The sequence below is a fragment of the Daktulosphaira vitifoliae genome, unplaced genomic scaffold, assembly GCF_025091365.1.
Source record: "Daktulosphaira vitifoliae isolate Bord-2020 unplaced genomic scaffold, ASM2509136v1 Scaffold_3, whole genome shotgun sequence".
In the NCBI taxonomy this organism is placed as follows: Eukaryota; Metazoa; Arthropoda; class Insecta; order Hemiptera; family Phylloxeridae; genus Daktulosphaira; species Daktulosphaira vitifoliae.
The window spans coordinates 3,984,263-4,006,049 of NW_026099574.1; positions in this window are offsets into that span (position 1 = coordinate 3,984,263).

The window sequence follows — 21,787 nt, forward strand, 5'->3', positions numbered from 1 at the left end:
AACAGCATGATTGATGGAATTCTACATGACATTAAATGGAGATTTAAATCATTGAATGAATACTTTGAATATTTTGGTTTTATTTATGATATGAATATTTTAAGATCCATTTCCAAAGAAGACCTTTATAAGCATTGTTGTGATTTAGGTACAGTTCTTCAAGAGGGTGAAAAGAGCGACATTCAATCATTTGAATTATACGCAGAATTACAACTCATAATTTCAAGTCTACCAGACTTTATTAAGGATGCAAAACAACTCATCAAATACATAATAGAAAATAATTTACAAGAAATATATCCAAATGTTTATATAACAGTCAGAATTATGCTCACTATTCCTGTCAGTACAGCTTCAGCAGAGAGAAGTTTTTCGAAGCTTAAAATAATTAAAAATTACCTACGAAATACGATGACACAGGAAAGACTCTCAGCATTAGCAGTTTTGTCCATTGAAACGAAAATTGCAAATAATTTAAATTACGAGAGATATACTTAAAACATTTAGTGAAGCAAAAAGCCGAAAAGTCCATTTCTTGTAAATAAAAAAAAAAGAAAATTCTAACAGTATTATTAATTTAAAAAAATATGTATTTAATTTTATAATTATGTATAAATAAAATTATATTGACTACTTTGCAAATAAAAGGTTAATAATTAGAGTTTATTGTTTTAAAAAATTGTAAATCTTAATATTTATTAAATAACTATTGTTACTTAAATGTTTATTAAAAAAATTAAAAAAAAGGGCCTCTTTAAGTCTACTTCGCCCACATATAAATTTTACCTCGCGCCGCCACTGGTTTGGATCGCTATAAGATAATTATTTTTTAATTTACTATTTAAATTCAAACATTTTAAATAGAACTACATTGTACGACAATTGTATATATTATTATAATTTTATTACATCAAAGAAAATAGGCCATTATTTTTTTTAAATATAATTATAAAAACCCAGCACAGTGGCTATATATACAAATTTATTGTCCTATGTATATTTTGTTTGAACTTATGCTTTATAATCAATTTACTGTTCAAATGTATTTTTTTGGCTTAAATTTTTTTTTTATGTTCACGCAGAGTTTATATTAGGAAACAATTTTTCTTTTGTGCCTAGCGATTTATTTTGTAAATTTGAAAGGTTACAAATATCATAAAAAAAATTTGAATTAATTGGCCACGACGGATAAAATTTGTAACATTCATGGCCAATTGAAAAATACAAAATGAGAGTCGCCAACCCACTGGGCAAGACAATGTACTGTCGGATTTTACAAAAAATAAAATACAGTACATTAAAAGCAATTTAATATAAAAAAAAAAAAGGTTTTATTTGCTGATTGTTGAGTCGTTGATAGTTGATATACACCAAAACCTCAGTTGTAACCTCAGTAACAGTCGTCACCTAATCATGATGATCAGGGATGCCCTTATACAAGGCCGTTGTTCGTACCTTAAAACTAGGGGGAGTTGATTTTTGAAAGGAAAAAAATACAAAAATACACGAGTCCATAGAAGATGGAACACGCAAAAAAAATAAGATGATGGTTAAGTTAAATGAAAAGGACTTTATTAATAAAAAAATTAAATTAATATGAAGCAAAAAATCAAACGGTCAAAAAAACCTCGTCTACAAATTAAAGGGAACAAATAAAAAAAAATCATATATTAACAAAACATTGTTATACCTACACTTATATAATTAGAGAATACGATGAACGTCTTCGGCTATTAAGCAAGGAATTACCGTTAAGCACAGCGGGTATACGCCCCGAGTGACTGGTTTTGAGCAGTTAAACTTAGCTTGTGAGACGTAGGGACACCCCGAAATAAAATGCACTACGTCTCCACATTATACTAATAATATATACACGCATCACCCCATAAGATATAATGTAAAATCTATACATATATAATAAAAAACCCAGCACAGTGGGGTCGCGGAAGAGTAGGGACGTAGCATAGTTAAGTCCAGTATAGATTTAATCCTACAGTGATTAAAATTACTATCAAGAGAAACGCTTCGATGAAAATCTTTAGATAGTGTTTAATTCTATGAAATTGGTGGATAATTACAAAATAGTATTTCTTAGATTCAAAAATATAAAATATAATTTTTATAATTAATTGTTTTCAAATTATTATTGATTTTGATTTTTAATATGTTAAAAATAATTATTTTTAACCTACTTTTTTTGTGAAAGTTTATAATAATAAAAAAAATGAATTTATTGCCATAACTTTTAGCTCTACTTGCAAGTTTGAAATTGACATCATTAAATAGCAAAAAAATGAAATTGTTAAGATTAATATAGAGTCAAGAAATATTATAATTACGGTAAATTTATCAGAAAAGCTCGATTTTTTTGGATTTTTATTGTAATAGATCACGAGTGTGAAGTGAGCAATTTCTAGCTAGCAATTTCTTATCAATTTAAAAATGCGGTAACAACTTCGTTACCAAATACATGGTACTAACTGAAGTCGCTAGAGGCCGCTATAATACACAACTTTAAGAAAATATTATGTTATTAACTGTTTCCACTAGAGGCCACTATAATAAGCAACAACTTCAAGAAAATATTGTTCCTAAATGATGACGATAGAGGCCGCTATAATAACTCACGAATGTAGTAAAACAATTTGTTATTCAATTTAAAATTTTGAAAAAACATATATGCAAATGTAAATACATTTATCCCCCCTAAACAACCTTCCTAGAATTTATTTTCTTGAATTTTGTTATTTCTAAAGTAGTGGCCGGGCACTACAGGCACGCTTACAATAATAACTAATAGATTGATTATAAACAAAGAATACTAATTTTTTATACATAATTCTAAATAAATAATTCACTAAAGCAATATTAATTACAATTTAGTAACACACCTTGTAACATAATAAAGTTATCATGAGTATAAGGTCACAGGTAACCATATTCAAACAGTGCGCGTCGTATATCTGTAGGGTTAGTGTTGCATATACACACATAATTAGTTATTAGACAAATCATTTTCCCTACCACCTGTGAGCCTTGACCATACCTCATTAGAATGGTCACGCTGTCACCTACCCTTTCCCATTGGCAATCGAGTCGGCTTTGGAAAGTATGGTTATGTTCAAAAAAAAGAATCATCATCATCGTCTCAATAAGTTTTTGATGGTTTTTTTTTTTACAAATCCACGATGGAGGAGTAAATCTATCAATTTGGCTTGGTCATGTTTATGACACTACCTCACAATTAACTATCTGGACTTGGACATCTCAACAAACTAAAATGTGGTATATTTATATTTTCTCTTTTGTATTCTTTTGCCATGCGTAACTTTGTACATGATCTTTTATATCTTTTGGGTTATTTGACCATGTGAGCAAATTTCATTGTTTTTAGTTAATGATTATATAGATGCTGACTACGGTTATATTTATGTAAATTGGTTAATGTCATATAATTCTATATTTCATTGTTCCATAAGCTGACAATATCCTCGGATGTGGTCAGGGTGGACATGGTGAACATCTCATTGGGTCCTCCACATTTATGTAGAAGATACCTATTGACGTTGGTGACATGTCCACTATACCCTGACTCATGCGACGGAACTGCCATGCTCATGTTTCCCCTTTATTCTATTCTAATTGTCAGTTATTTCATAATATACAGCTAATTTGAATTAAATTATAACTGTGGTCTGTTTAAGAAAAATGAAACACTTATCAGTATCTCTAGATTATAAATGGTGTTTCTTTTAAATTAGACAATGTCAGTGGCGTTACGATGCTTTAGACCCATTACTTTAGTCTATATACATAAAGAAGAAAACTTTGTTAGTATAATTATATAACTCCAAATTCAGTGTCCACCTTAAGAGTACGACTATAAATTAATAAAGGAACAAAAAAAACAATGTACACTCTTGATATTAATTGAAATGGCCGTAGAATAAACTTCCATAATTCTCTTAACTTCATTCTCATCATTTATCCTGGTTTAAATATATCTATGTTTAACTTTTCTTATACAAAAAATTTGGATAAGTTTTTTTCTACATTATAAATAATTTATTATGTTTAATAAAACTGATGCATTTTGTTCCATGTAAATTGTAAATTTTATTATATTATATTGTTTAGTTAAATTAATTGATTTAAATCTAAACCATTGGTTTTATATTTTATCATTATATTTAGTTATGTGTATTAGAAAATTAATAAAAACTGTTTTCTTTTATAACCTTCCCCCATAGGAAAAGGTATGAAATCCCTGGTCCTCCGGCTATGCCTCGGCCCAGGATGTACCCTCCTTTGGGTCCTTGTAAGTTTAGCTTACAACCTTTTAACAGGTATTATACTGGGTATAAAAAATTAAATACTTACTCAAAAAATAGGTAGTTAATAATTTATACTTCTTACTTTCTAAGATTACTGATTTTATTTGATTACAAAGTTGTCACACATATATTATTACAATAATATAAATTAGCTAAATGCTTTCATTTATAGGGCAGATATTCAAAAATTTGCTAAAATCCTATTTTATGTATACGTAAAAATAGGCCTCATATACATAAATTGTTTCATACCACAAGAAATTTAATTTGTAAATTTTTTATTGAATATTTTAGTATGTTTAGGTTCNTGATACGACTGTCGTCGTGAAACACAAATTAAATAACACAAGGTTTTTTTGTTCTATTATAAAATGGCGTGAAGCCGTATATTGTTCTTCAAAAATAAACACAATCCCAACAATAAGAACAAACTGAAATATACAGTGTAATCAATGTTTAATAACAAGAAAAAAACTGACGGTAAAATCGTATGAGCAGCGAGCTGAACGGGTGTAATTTTCGGTAGATCCGTATCGTACGGAGTCACGGAGATTACTTAACGTGTATTTGCGGCGGGTCGTAGATGGACGTGCGGCACTTGCTGGACTTTGTACCGTGGCGTATCGCACGCGGTGTTAGTCAGTCAAACTACCATATGCACGTAGAAGGGCGGCGGCTGATACAGGTGTCACGGGTCGCGGGGTTCCGTGTATANTGGTGTCACGGGTCGCGGGGTTCCGTGTATAGAGGACGACGCGGTCCGTGTAAGTTTCATACCACAAGAAATTTAATTTGTAAATTTTTTATTGAATATTTTAGTATGTTTAGGTTCTTTCGACTTTTAAATGGATGCTCGATATATTTTAGTAGCTTTTAAATGTTTTTTTACACATTTCTTTCCCTGTCTCAAAATAACATTTTATTAAGACATGTATTAACTAATCACGACCACAGTTCTAAGTTATGCATTTAACGATATTATATGTAAAACCTATATATTTTGTGGCACTTTTGAAATCAGGTATATCATGTAACACCGTTATTTAAAATAAATTTCTAGTTAGATAATGTACAGATTTATTTTAAATTATATGTAAAGTAACTATAAAATGTAACCAATTTTATCAAGGTATAAAAACCGTGACGTCAACGGAGCTAAGCCTTCATCTCGTTACATCATTTCTAGATATTTTAGTTACTTAAAACTGAGTTATTTAGAAAATTAAAATTTGATAGAACGATTAATTTAAAAAAATTTAATAAAGTAATATTTTAGATATCTTTTAAGTAAAGTGAGTAAACTTTCATGTTTTAAATTTTGCTTAGAATTGAGCTTGTGTATTTTTCACACTTAGCATGCTAGTTATACAGAGTAAAACAAAATTTGGTAAAACACCCATTTTCTCAGAATTCAAATTCTGAGTAATTTTTAAAGAAGATTTTCAAAGAAAAAAATGATTAGATGCCAAAAGCTACAATAATATGTATAAAAAATTTTTTATCCTTTCAAGGATAAAAATCTTTTACTTTAATTTTATTAAATGGGAAACTATTTTTTAATTAATATAAAAAAAAAAAAAAAAATTACAAGTAATTATATTCTTATCATTTTTGTTATCTGAACAATTGCTTATCTAAACATGTTAAAGTTAAGCGATTTTAAACCAAATTTTCACTTATTTAAAAATACAGTATCCTCATATTTCTACACTGTCCAATAAATCAATTTTTATTAACTAAGACATAACAAATAAGATAGCAATTGTTTATCAGTCAGTATGGAACATTTTACTTGACATCTATATATATATAATAAATTACTTATATGTTATTAAAACAGATTTCTGCTGCCACATAAAATCATATCAATAATAAATTTTTACTTTAAATTGAAATCTTTAAATTATCTTAAAACGCAAACAATTGGTTGGATAAAAAAAATTATAACAAGAATTGTTTGTATCTATTTTTCTATGATATTATTAAGTTAAAAATAAGGGTTCCGGTTTAAGAAAATCAGTTATTGATTTTCATCTTTGAAGGGACGAAAAGAAAAATGATTTAACTACATATTATTGTAGTTTTTTGAACCTAAAAAATTTTTCTCTTTATAAAAATATAAAACTCAATATTTTTCCAGAAAATATTGAAAATAAGTATCTTACCTAATTTTGATTACTCTGTATATAGAACTTCAAAACTATTAGTTTAGTAAAAGTAAGTGGATACCCTCAGATCATCTTTAAATATGTAAATAACTAATGAATTAAAATAATTTTATACAGAAATATCGTAATCTCTATAATGTTTAAATGTTAATTCACTTTACTTACACAGAAGACATTTTAATTAATGTGTTAATGAAAAATCTTTCAAAGCCTTAATCTTGAAATAAACAACATGAGTTCATGTTTGACTTATAACAAAAGCTGGTTTCGCTTTTGTTATATAAATTAATAAACTCAAAGTGTTAAAAATAATATATATATTAAAAAAAAAAATAATTTTATTTATATTTTTAAGTTTCAGCTGTTGGAGCTGCCGCCGCCCCTACAATTTCTGGACCCACCGCCGCCTCGGCTGTTGAAGACGACGCCTTCGCTGTTACTGGAGCCTCTGATACAAAACAAAAGATATATATTAGAAATTACCATACAGCTATAAGATAAAAAATCTTCTTATTGAACGACTTATATCAAGCCATAAAGTTAAAAATTATAACTACCTTTTTTGGGGCACTCCCGCTCCCTGTGCCATATTCTCTGAAAAAATTGCAATCTGAAATTGATAAAATGATTATTATTATCATTTTAATATAATAACTTAAAATTTTTAGCAAAATTATAATTGGATCTAATATTAAAAAAGTTGTTAGTTTAAACAGAGATGTCCAGTATAACTCATTTTATCTTTAACTGTTAATTATTAAATTAATTATTCAGTTAATTAAATTATGTATAATTGATTCAAGCATTTGAGTTTTTGAATTTCCATAATACATCTAATACTATCAATTTATTACATTTGATGAAATTTATTGAATTAGATAATAAATATTGCTATTTTGCTTTTCATTATACAAGACACATTATAACCTAAATATTTAAATAAAAAATGACATCTTATTTTTTGTTATTTATTCATAAATTCAATAAGGTAGCTATTAGGTTAATTTGTTATTATCAAATAATTGAGTATTCATAGGTTCAAAATAGTTTTATATCTTTAATAATATTTTCAATAGTAAAGTTAGTCAATCATCCTGTGTAACACTATGTTAAGTTGATAAAAATGAATCATTAAAAAATAAATGTTACCATTTTCTTTTACTTGCAACATAAATATTTCCATTTAGTTAATTAAATTACTAAAAGGTCTTGATTATACAAAAATAAACTATTTAAAAAAAATATGTGATAATTATATAAGTGATGTCGAGACTTATTTTACAAAAACTTTATTGACAAATTAAACATTATTTTTCATCATTGTATTTTTTTTTGATAATTTTATCGTGATTATCTATTATATAGAAACATTTATCCACTATACAATAATTAAATTATTTCAAATGGTTGTGTGCTTCACTAAAGCTATTGTTAAAACAGGTCTAAATAAAATTGAAAGTTAAATAAAAGAATAATTTGGTGTATTCTTATTTGAAATATCCATTATTAAATACTTTTTCAACTATTAAAAATCAATTTACTATTATAAGTATTAGTCAATTGTGGCTAATATTATTTAAAATATTAATTTACAACTAAAAAATATTAAACACAAAAATTACCTAAAAAAATTTTCGCAATATTTATTTCAAATTAAATAGCTCTCATGTAGTGTAATCTTCTTCTTTTTCCTCTCGTTTATCTCAACTACTTGAATTAAGTATCTATTTTTCAACTAAAAATCTTAATCCTGGCATGATCTAATGTTATACTAATCTTACCGCTGTATGCTCCCTAATGGGTGACTTAACGCAAATTTTTACTGCGGGAAAACACATAATGTTCTTAGTCAGGAACATGATGTGGAACTTTTCTCCTTAGTTCCACTGTAGTTGACTGATGTTAAACTAACTTTATTGTATTTAATTGTAATTAAAATAAATTTATTTTTATTGTAATTAAAACAAAAAATTTAAGTAATAGAAAGTAAAATACTTGTTGAATAAAATGTATAAATACTTACATCCCCTAAAAACTTTAATTTTCCCATCATTTTCTCCTCCATCGCGTCCACCACCGCCATCAATGGTAACCCCCCCCCCCCGTGCGCAATTGTTTAAGTATATTTTCATCTAAAATACAAGCATTCTTATTAATTTGATAGATAAAAATAGACATAAATTTCTATGAAAGCCAGTTAAATTATTGTGATAAATAAAGCTTAGTTTTCGCTATAATTCTTTAGTTGTTTTACTTACAGTTGTGTTTTTACGAATATAAAATTTGATGATTATTTATTTATAATTATTGTATGATTTATGAGATTTGTAATTTTTATATTGATTATATGTATAAATGTATAAATAAATATATGCTGCATATTTTTTGAAGTTGTAGTAATTATATTTTTTTATAATAGACGAGTTATCCTTTGTATTTCAAAACATTTTATTACATTATTATTAATAATACCAATAAAAAAAATTGTTGGTAAAATAAAAAATTTGCCTTTATAAATAAGCTAGAAAAGCCTATTTTAAAGAAAAATCTTAATTTGTAAAAGCAGCAGTGTATTTTTAAAATATTTTCACTTGGCGACTAAAATGTCATTCTCAACATAAATATCCAGTTATGATTATTACAAATTTTATTTTAAGTATTTTTTTTATTCATGTGTGATTCCCAGTAAGTATAGAAAAGGTCAAAAATAAAATTAAATAGGCGACAAAATAGAATCGTTGAAAGACATCAGATTTTTTTTATTAAACATATAATTTTTTTTTTAATAATTAGCATAATTGAAAGTAAAATATAAAAATGTATTCTAATTTCAAAGGTAACTAACCATTTACATGGGCATAATCAAATCACATTAATTAAAAACGTTCTAATATTTATAGATAATATGAATTTTATAAAATTCATTATTTATTTACATTTTAAAAAAAAGAGCGTGATGTAGTGCAAAGGATTATTCGGACATCGCCTTAGCACTGATATTCAGTTACGCTATTTGCTATTGGTTCCCGAATGCTATCTAGGATGAAATTTTTTTGACGTTATTTTTAAAAAATATTTACTAAAGATCATCCCTTCATAACATCACCAACGTGTTATTTTTATTTGCTAGATACATAATTCAAGTTATAATTATAGATTAACTCGTGGGGTTACAGGAGGCATGTGCCCCGGACGTTGAAACTGTCGAAGACGCTCCTGGCGTATAATTGTCAAAAAATAAAATAATTATTGTGAAATATTTGTTAATACTTTTTTGACCTTTCTTTATGGTAGGTTAAGTTATTACAACGATTGTGTAGGTTTTAGATTACGAATTAAGCTAAAAGATAAAATTTTTAATATCCTCATAAAATTGTAGTGAAAACTTTAGCACAAGTGTCATACACAAGATTAAAAATTCAAAACAAGATATTAAACTATATCAGTTATCATTATAGTATAGAATACACACAAATTGAACAGTGTTACAAAACAGTATACTAAAAATAAATACTAAAATTTACAGTAATAAGAATGATTTACGGGACGGTATTACTTCTAGCCATCGTTTTTTTTTCGTTTTAAATCCTCATCTAGGACCTTAGAAGTCTTCTTAGAATATTTTAGATTCAATTAAAAAATAATAATCTGTTTTAATAATTTTTCGTGTTTCAATCGTAAAAATCAAACGTAAGAATAACTTTATATTTTAATACTTGAAATTAATGCAATGTACAATTTTTTTGTTTTTAAATAAATTTAATATATAGCGTGATACCTTAACTACATCTCATGAAATATCTTCGAAAATATTAAAGCCAATCATTATATTATTATAATGGATCTTTGTTGAGTTGCATTACACGAAAAATTAAATTTCTATTATCATCCACCTAATATCATATAAACTTAAATGAACTTTCGATTTTCAAATTCCAGCCCAATGTTTTTTTTATAACAATAGATTTATTTAATTGAAAAAAAAATTGTTTTTGTTATTCGACTTTTAACGAGTTATAGTTATTTAAAGTATAGGAGCGTTCATAAATCAAAAGAACGTACTTATTTTTATAAGATGACAACATTATCATGTTTTAAGATAGGTTCCCATTACTCGTCTATCTAGCGAATACAAAATATTCGTTTACTCGTATAAGTACAATAATATTACCGTTGCGATTACTCATCTATTTGTAAAATTAGTTTGTAATATCCATGTTTTTATTGTTATTGAATGCTCAACATAAAAAACATATTAATTTTTTAAAAATTTAAAGCTCGAATATTTCTAACACTTTTAAGGTATAAGGGATGGAACTAAAAATGATTTTATAACACGTATATAGAAATACATATAGAACTAACATAATCCAAAAAAAATATTTTCAAAAAACCCATTAAGGATGTTTAATTGGCTTGAGTTAAAAAAATCATTATCAGAATACAGTATTAATAATCTTATTTTTCTCATATATTATGTATAAGTTTATGAGTTTATTGTAAAAATTGGGACCCATTTTAACAACTATGCTGTCCACATCAAATTACAGTAACCAATATTTTTATCAAAATAAAATTTTTTAAATAGTCCCAGGAATTATAACATACCGATTTTTTTTTAATTATTCTATAATATTAATACAATTATTATAATTTATCCAATTTCATGGAATGTAACTGTACTGAGAGTACAGGAATAGGTGTCACAAAATTGTGGAAAATGTGTATACAAAAATAACAGAAAATAAATCCCTACAACAGTCGTTAGGTATGATAAATCCATATGTAATATTGAATAAATAAATTGATTGTTAGTTTTATTTTAAATCATAAGTTGTCTTATTGTTGTCAAATTTTAGACTGTTCCTGAAAAATTGTCATAATATATTATTCACGCTTACAGACAAATTATTTGCATGGGATATTCGATTACCCTGGGAGTCTCAGGGTAATTAATATAAAAAATATATATATTATATTTTTAATAGTAATTTGAATATATATACATGTAAAGCGACTTAAGTACGTAAACGTATCATGCACTAGGTATAGCCTTGTTTTGAGAACGTTATACCTAAAGTATAAACGGCGGCAGCGGCGGTAGGAATATATAAATATATATACGTAAGGCGCATTACACGCGAGCGATATTAGTCAGTCAAAATAAAAATTTGTTTATATATATATAATTGATGTCAGGCACGCGTGTACGGGTACGATAACCAAAAATAAATTTATAGAGGAATAGTGGTGCCGTCTTGTGTAGAGCGTGACGTGGGGTGGGGTGAATGCGTTACGACAGTCTAGTCTTACAACGGAATACGCGGAAACAATAACACGTGTCCGTGGAAAGTTACATTTTACAAACATACAGGTGAAACTAATATAAGCGTGTTAAAAATAGATGATTACTGATTGGTTGAATAATAGTACTCATCTCCGAACAATATTATAATTCTAAAATTAGAATCATGTGAATCATTTTTAAGAATCATACTGTGAGTAAAATGATAGTTTTGCCATTATTTTGTCTAGACAACAATAAGTAGGGTATCGTTTGCTTCATAAAAGTGTATGATGCGGGTTGATGTATTACAAGTTTTATCATAGTAGCTCTCACTAGGGGAGCACGTTGACCGATGGTTCTAAGAATTTTATCGACGGCATTTCTACTAGTTCAGTTTAAGAGGCTTAAACGCTAGGCTTTTAAACGCACGCGTAGCGTTTTTAAAAACGCGGCGATTAATCGCTTTATATAAAATATCCGCATTTAAATTGAACCATGATAAAAAACATGCGTTCGGACGGGCCCGATCGCTAAAATTAAACAATACAAATCGCATATTATCATTCACACGGGGCGATTAAACGTCGCGATTTTCAGGCACGTGGGGCTCATTCAATTTAATTTCACGAAAAAATGTCGAAAATTACAGATTTTTAAATTTGTAAATTTTTTTGAGATTTTTCCATTTACGGGGAACGAGGAAAATGTTTTCAATTTTTAAGGATAATGTCTTCAACTAGATACAAATTGTGATCTTTTGACGTATCGTTAAAAGAAATCGGTTTGGTGATATCTGACAAAAAGTGGTAACAGCCACAAAAAAAAATTTTTAAATATTTTTTATATCCTTATGATTATCTATTGTTTTTGTAACCCTAGTTTTTTTAAATTATACTCACAATACACAATATCTTTATAACAAAGCTGTTTAAGCAAATATTAACGTAGTTTTATCATATTATTTTGATTTTAACATGGGCGATCATAGAGATAATTTGTAGGAAAGTGTGGATTGAATTTTGCTAACTGTTAGTGATAAATTTGCCGAATAAATTATTTCAATGAGTCAAAGTCCACATTATAAACGATATTTAATACTTTTTTTTATACTTTTAAACTACTTATGTTACAATAGATGATATTCTATAAGATATAATTAATGATATAAAATATTATGTAATAATACTTTTATGTAATTTTTTAGGTTAGTTTGTGTTTGGTCTTCAATAATTATCGTATAGACATACGGTAATACCTGTAAAAATTTTCATATAACTCCTCAAAGTTAAATAATAAACTTGAAATTAACCTTCTTGAGGTCTTTTTAAATTTCGGGGATGAACCCAATGTCTACGAACACTTGTTTTTTTTATTTATTTTTTGTTTTTTTTTGTACAACAATGATACATGGCGTACACAACACATGCAACTTCTATATCATCTAATATCTCCATTGCAACTTATTTAATACTTTAAAAAATAAAAAAAATAATCAGAGCAAATGCTACAACGAGGAATTACGAAACTGTTGTGATTATACTGTAATTTTTTGCGGGATAATTTTCTTTATAAAGACACGTCAAAACGCTATAGTATACACATGATCGACGTTAGAGTTTAAAACCGTCGTGTTNACATGATCGACGTTCGAGTTTAAAACCGTCGTGATTTTAAAAACGCGAAATCGCGCGATTATACGTCTAGTGTGTAAGTCTCTTTAGTCAAATCAAAATAGTTCTAAATTACCCAGCTATTAAAATATTCTACTGCCATGGCCGTATATATTCATTGTCTTATTTTATTATATTAAAACTAATTGAAAATCACTTTTAATAGTAAAAATGTTTTGTGGCCAAGGGTTATTTATGAAAGGGACTCGAGAGATTCGAGCCGCCCCTCAAAAATATACGCGACCTCCAAATTTTTTATCAAAAATATGACTTTTAAAATGATTATAAGCAAATAAAAAATTTATTACCATGCAGCATTTTAAACATTTAGTTTATAATATAAACTACATATACTATATGTATATACTATTCATATACGCTATCGGGAATTGACCTATTAATTTTTTTAACTAAAACAAATTAATTACCTAGTTTAAAATATATTTATTAACGAATTATTATATTTAAATCTGCTAAAGCTTTAATGGTTTGTTGTATTGGGTTATGGGGAATGCCAAGAACTGATAATCCTCCGACATTGTAAAAAAAACCTTCAAATACATTTACTCCGACAACAATTACTGAGAACACCGGTCACAAAAATTTGGATTTTACTACGACAATAATTACTCCGAATAAGACAATTGATTGATTAGAATAAAATTTACTCAAATATCGATAATTCACGAAATCAATTAAAAAATTATCAAATTTCGGAGTAGATGATTATTGTAGTAATATATTATGTGTAATCATAAGCTACAACGCGGCATCAGTTTTCTGCAAATTCAAAAATGATCAGAAGGGTGTCCAGTAATTTTCTATACACTAAAATAAAGCTTATGTAATTCTACATCTTTTTATTATAATATCTAAGTGCCCAAAGACGTCCATGTGAATGAATTGTGCACATGAATGTTCCAGCAATTTTTCGCTGTGTAATAATAACCTACAACGCGGCATCAGTTTTCTGCAAAATCAAAAATGATCCGAAGGGTGTCCAGTAATTTTCTATACACTAAAATAAAGCTTATGTAATTCTACATCTTTTTATTATAGTATCTAATGAATTAATTATTTTTTCTCTATTTAGCTATTGATGTAAATATTGAAAATTTGTTGATATTTTATATTATTGTTGTTTATTAATTTTGTGTATTATATATTTTTTACTTTTTACATATTATTGCTGTATATTATTAATGTATATTGTCATTATATTAAAATTGTGTAATTTGTTATCCATTATAGATTGTAATTCTTTGTTTAGTATTGTATGTCTTTTTTTGAAGTGCCCTCTAGTGGTGTCAATTTTATATTGTAATATTTTATATGAGCCATGATTTAGTTCTTTATATAATTATAAGAATTTTGGTTTAATAATTTCACTTTATATTCAGCACTCCTAGTAGTGTAATGTAGTAACAAATATTTGGTTACTTAGTTGTTACCGCATTTTTAAATTAATAAGAAATTGCTCACTTCACGTACGTGCTTTTGGAATAATCCACCAATTGCCTAATTAAAACAAAAAAAAAAAAGTTAGTTGGGAATTTTTTCTGCTATTCTTCAAAATTACTCCTTCGTTAACTAGAATGAATCATTAAATAGAAAATTTTATGAGAATTAAAACAATGTTATTTTTAAGATTAATATGCAGTCAGAAAGTTTTATAATTATTATTTATTGTAAATTTATCAGAAAAACTCATTATTTTTTGCATTTTTATCGTAATAGAACACTTAAATAGAAATCATAGTAATCATTTCTAAGTAATTTTTGATATTTAAAAAGATTCTACTATTGAAATATCCAGAACTGAATTAATTTTAATGATTTACTTTAACTAAAAAAAAAAAAGTTAATATTTTGAATCCCTCTTGTGGGCAGGTAAAGGGTTAGATTTATAAAAAAAACCAAATGATAGATAAAGACATGCATCTAAATAAAAAAAAATATACTGATTTGGTCATTTTTGATAAAGTTATAACAATTAACAAAGTTATAAGTTTTATACACTGGACTACAAGGAACTTCCATCAGAAACAAAAATATACTATTCTAAATCAACTTTTCGCGATGTTTTAAAATGTGCAATTAGACTTTTTCTATAACTTCTAAGTTTTAATATTATTAAAAAATAGTTTTTACATATAAAAAAAAATAATTAAGAACAAAAAAAATTGTTTTAAATTAATACTGATTTGATATAATATTTAATATTAATTTGATTATTAATAAGTTAAAAATAAGGAAAATGACATATTTAACCAATTTTGTTAATCGTTTAAAGTTGATTGTTGTAAATGTTTATAAAAAAAAAAAAAAATTTATTTTACCATAACTTTTAGCTCAATTGGTAAGTTTGACATTGACATAATTAAATAGAAAATTTTATGACAATTAAAAAAATTGTATCGTTAAGATCAATATGCAGTCAGAAAGTTTTATAATTACTATTTATTGTAAATTTATCAGAAAAGCTCAATATATTATTGCATTTTTATGGTAATAGATAACTTAAATAGAAGTAATAGTAATAATTTCCTAGGAACTTTTGTTGTTTGTTGAAAAGATTCTATAATTGAAATATTGAGAACTTAATTAATTTTAATGATTTACTTTAACTAAATGTACCAATCAAAACAAAGTTGTTAAAAAGATTTACTCAATTGAGTGTATTATAAAATTTGATTATATTTGTAAAAATCAATTGTTAATTCAGGAGAAAAAACAATCATTTTTTTTGAAATGATTTATATAGCAACATGTTACAAAACAAAATTGTAATATTATAGTCTAGTAGTAGCACACACAAATAGAGTAAAAAAATTATTAAATTACAAAGTAAAATGATTTAATTTTGTAGTTGAAACCTATCATATCAAACTTCATTCGTTAATAAATATTTTGAAAACATTAGAAATTAATGATTTTAATTGTCTTTATGGAGACGATGTAATAACTAACTGTTTAATTGATAAATTAGAATTTTTTTTTCAATTTTTGAGAGTAATATCTTCAACTAGATACGAATTGTAGTCATTGGACGTATCGTTGAAAAAAGTATGTCAAGTTAGAGCAGAGAAAATAAATGATATTCACAAAAAAACATCTTCTCGGCTTTGCATCGAAGCTAAAACTTAAAATATAGTAAAATAATTTTAATACGAATAAGAAATTTATTCTTGCAAGGGGCCACTAAAGTGATGCGATCATTGATCTTTATTGAAGTTATTGAATCTAAATGAGTTAAAAATTTATACTAACTTAAAAAGAATTAAGAAAAAATGCAAAAAATTTATTGTCATACGCGGGTTGGAACCTCGTACCCCAAGCGTGTAAAACACAAGTTTTACCAACTCGGCAATCGTACTTTGCTACCGCCTGTTGAAAAATTNATTTTCAAAAGTTAAGTTGAAAAAGTTCTACTTTCTATACGCATTTTAAAAGGTTTGCACCCCCCCTGTATAAAGGGAAATGGTCCGATTTTAAAAAAAAGTATGTCGAATGAAAGAAGTATATATAAAGTATTTATCATTAAAGAATAAAGTTGATTCATGCATTTTTTAAAAAGTTATAGCAACATAATGTTAAAAAATGTAAAATATAATATCAAGAATTTTTTCACAAAAATAGCATATTTTTGCATACGGTAGTCATTTTCACCATGAAGACAAATCCAGAGGTCAAATTTTTTTTTTTCAAATTAAAGTATATTACATAAGCTTTAATTTAAGATATATATATAAAAGTGCGNATGTCTGTAAAAACACAGTTATGGAAAATTGCGTCTTCATTTTCCGGAAGTCAAGAAATATCTGCTCAAGAAGCGGTCTACACTTGTTTAGGAATAAAACAATCATGTACATCTACTGGCCACGTATTTATTAATACAAGTCATTCGGATAAAAGAACTCGCATGGTTAAACCTATTGCTCTTCGGGGTTTAATGAATCCTGAATCTACTGATATATTTTGTGATGGACTAATAGAATATTATTCGTGTAGACCACTTTATTATGAAAATTTAACTCTAGCTGAATTTGCAGCTGACTTTGAAATTAAAAGTAAACAAAAATCATATAAAAAGTTGGATAATTCTGAGTCTGATGATACAATAGACGCTGAATCAAATGATGATGTATTTTATGAAAGTAATGTTCTAATTGGGAAACCCAACAAGTTTATGCATAAGCGTAAGATTCGAAAGATTATTCGATACGTAAGATTTAGTATCGATAAAAGTCCTGCTGACTTTTATAGGGAAAGAATTATGTTGTTTTTTCCTTGGAGAAATGAATACAATGATATAGAAAATATAAATTGTCAAGAAGTATATGAAAAAAATATTGAACAAATTCAACAAATGTATTATCAGTTCAATAAAATTGAAGAAGAAGATTTAGATGAAGATATAAATAACGTTGAAAAGCAACAAGATATTAATGAGACTGAATTACCGGATGATTGGGTCCCACATGATAAGATAATGTTGGATATAGGAGATTTTAAAGACCATGACGATGCTGATAATTCAGATAAAAATAATGAAGTCAATGGAATGTTTAACGTACATAAAATTAATAACGAACAATTTATAAACCTAAAGAAATGTATGAATGAAGGTCAACGTATGATTCTCTATCATGTTACTAATGTACAGCAAATATGGGGATCAGGTGCACCTAGTATTTTATGTTATGTAACTGGCCCAGCTGGGGCTGGTAAATCTGTACTTATACGGACTTTAGCTCAATCAACAATTAGAATAGCTAATGTCAGGCCAGATATAGATGATTTGTCACTTACTCCTGTGTTACTCACAGCACCTACAGGCAAAACAGCATACGGTATAAGAGGTTTTANCAGGCAAAGCAGCATACGGTATAAGAGGTTTAACACTTCATGCTGCATTCAAATTACCAATTAATCAATTTTCTGGGATATTACCAAAACTTGGTGCTGACATATCAAATACTTTACGGTGTCAACTGGCTAATGTCAAACTACTCATAATTGATGAAATTTCTATGGTTGGCTTAAAGACTCTTGGTTACATTGATCAACGACTCAGGCATATTCTACGTATTGACAAACCATTTGGTGATATAAATGTGATTGTTTTTGGTGACTTTTATCAATTACCACCAGTTTTATCCACACCACTGTACGAATATTTTGATCAAATAGTTGCCAAATATCCAACTTCGATAGAATTACTAGCGACGAAAGCGATATGGGAAACTTTTCAGTTTTATGAGTTAACTGAAATTATGAGGCAGAAAGATGATAAAGAATTTTCTGTAGTATTAACTAAATTAGCAAGAGGAGAACTGACTCAAAAAGATATCGATTTTTTTATGAATCTTACAAAACCGTTAGATATTAGTTTTCAACCGGGAATTATGCATCTATGGGCCACAAATAAAGAGGTAGATGATATGAATAGAAGAGTATTAAGTAGCCTAAATACTACTAGTTTTGTGTCTGAAGCAATAGATACAACAGGTAGAAAAGTTGACATCACTGCAGCAAAGAATCTTCCAAGACAAAAAACAATGGGATTACCTAAAACACTAATACTAAAATTAACAGCAAAATACATGGTTGTTACAAATATCTGTACAGAAGATGGTATTGTCAATGGCGCAATTGGAGAATTGATGCAAATTAACCGAACAGTAACTGCTAATGGTAAAGAAGTTGCACATAGAGTGTGGATAAAATTTGACGAACCAGAAATTGGTTCAATCACCAGACAAAAAGTTAAAGGAAAGTTATCTCCTCAAGGAGATGTATCTGACGACTGGTCTCACTGGACGCCTATTGAAATTACACACTTAGAATTTCAAATTGGTAACTCAGAGAACCGGAAAATTACTCGAACACAATTACCTTTGGTTGAGGCATTGGCCTTGACTGTTCATAAATCGCAAGGGGCAACTTATGAAAATGTTGCATATCATGTGCCTAAAAAGAATTTACTGTGCAACATGCTTTATGTTGGATGCAGTAGAGCAACATCGGCTAAGGGCTTGAGTATAGACTATTTTCCATCTAATCCGCCAAAACCGACTGTTAAAGTTAATGCTGAAATGACTAGACTGCGATCTTGTGCAATTAAACCTAAATTTGAATTTTTGACATTAAATAGTCACCCGATATATTGTGTTTCCCACAATATAAGATCATTAAACAAATATGTTGAACACATTCTTGCTGATAAAATATTATTAAAATCAAATTTACTATTTTTCCAAAAAACTGGAACTACAGATTCTGATTTTTATAATATTGAAGGATTCACAGAGGTATGTAGGATCAATAAAGTTCATGACAATGGCAAAAGTGGTTCAATATGCTTCATAAATAATAATATACGTCATAGTCTCAAGTCAAGTGAACACTCAGTTATTACTCATAACAAAGAACACATGGAAATTATTTGTGTTATCCTTGATAATTACACATATGTCGGATTATATGTTTCGCCTAAATTTCCTACAAACAAAATGTGTGAATCAGTGCCGTATTCAGGGCAGGGCAAGAGGGCATGGGCCAGGGGCGCAACTTGAAGAGGGGCGCAAATTTCAATATTGCACAATATGTAAAAATTTGTTCACGTAATATTATAAAAGTATACACTTATTCAACAGCTTATTACAAATGGAAAATACTTAATATTATATAAAAATTATTCATGTTAACATCATTTGTTTTCTAAATGTATATTATTAAAATTTGATAAGAGAGTGTTTTGTCGTAAAATAGGTAGTTATGTTCTATGTATGTATTTATAGTATAACTATAGATATAGGTACGAAATGTACCGGCCACGTGCCTGCACATTTCCGGCAAAAATCAACCCGCTTGATTATTATTTTTTCGTTTCGATTATATGTTGTTATTTTTTTTTTCGTTATAGTTATCAGTTTATTTGAGGTGTCGTTTATTGGTGATCGCGTAGTTTGGTAAACATAAGCGTTTATTTTTTACAAGTTGTATTTTATTACAGTTGTGATTGTCGTTTCTGCTGCACATTTTTAGAAATATTAAACATTTATAATTTTAATTAATTAAATCCAATTCTATATTTAACATACTGGTAAGCATAAAACATTTACATTATAATTAATATTATAAGTACCATAAAATGGGGTTAATCGGAATCGCGGGGTCAACCGGAACAGTTTAAGAAATATCTGTTTAAAATACACGCAACTTCTTCAATCTTTGATAAAATGATATGGTCGCACTTTTAATAGCTTCTAAATGACATTCAAGTTCACATGCAGTTCTCTCATGCGACAAAAGTTCAATATGCATAAATTATTAACGCGTCTTTTTCAACAAATTTTTTTAAAGAAAAATCATATACGAAAAACTTTATCAGCTACGAATAAAACGATTTGAGTAAGACCTATAGTAACACTTTTATTGAATAAATATACATGCTATAAAAAGAATAATAAAAAAAAACCCCAGCACAGGGGGATCGCGGCACAGTGGTGACGTGGCATAGTTGTATCAAGTATAATGATATCTAACAGTAATTAAAAACACTATCATAGGNATCTGACAGTGATTAAAATCACTATCATAAGAAACGCTTCGATGCAAATCAGTAGATAGTGTTTAATTCTAAGAAATTGGTGGATAATTACAAAAGCTGCATGATCTGCTAGTTCCTTATTAATACCCTGATTAAGATAAAGTATGTCGAATAAAAAAAGGGATTATTAAAAAATATTATTCCTCATAAAAAAATTGTGTGGATCCATAAACTTTTCAATAAGTTATAGCATTATAAAATTAAATATAATATAAATAATAAAATGGAGAATTTTCACACGAAAAAAACATTCAGTAGCCATTTTTGCCGTGAAGACAAGTCCAGAGGTCAAATTTTTTTTTTCAAATTAAAGTATATTACATTAGCTTTAATTTAAGATATATATAAAAGTGTCAGACCTTCCGGAACATTTTCAAAAGTTAAGTTGAAAAAGTTAATTTTTTGTGAAAAAGTTGTCATTTTAAATCCCCCCCTGTGGGCAGGTAAAGGGTCAGATTTATAAAAAAAATATACCAAATGATAGGTAATGACATCATGCATCTGTAAAAAAAAGAATTATATTGATATGTTCATTTTTGAAAAAGTTACGGCAGTTTTTAGTAAAAAAAATTGAAAAAATTTCGAAAATTAGCGATTTTTAAATTTGTAATTTTTTTGGAGGTTTCCCCCATTTACGGGGAACGAGGGAAATTTTTTCAATTTTGAAGGGTAATGTCTTCGACTAGATACGATTTGTGATCTTTTGACGTATC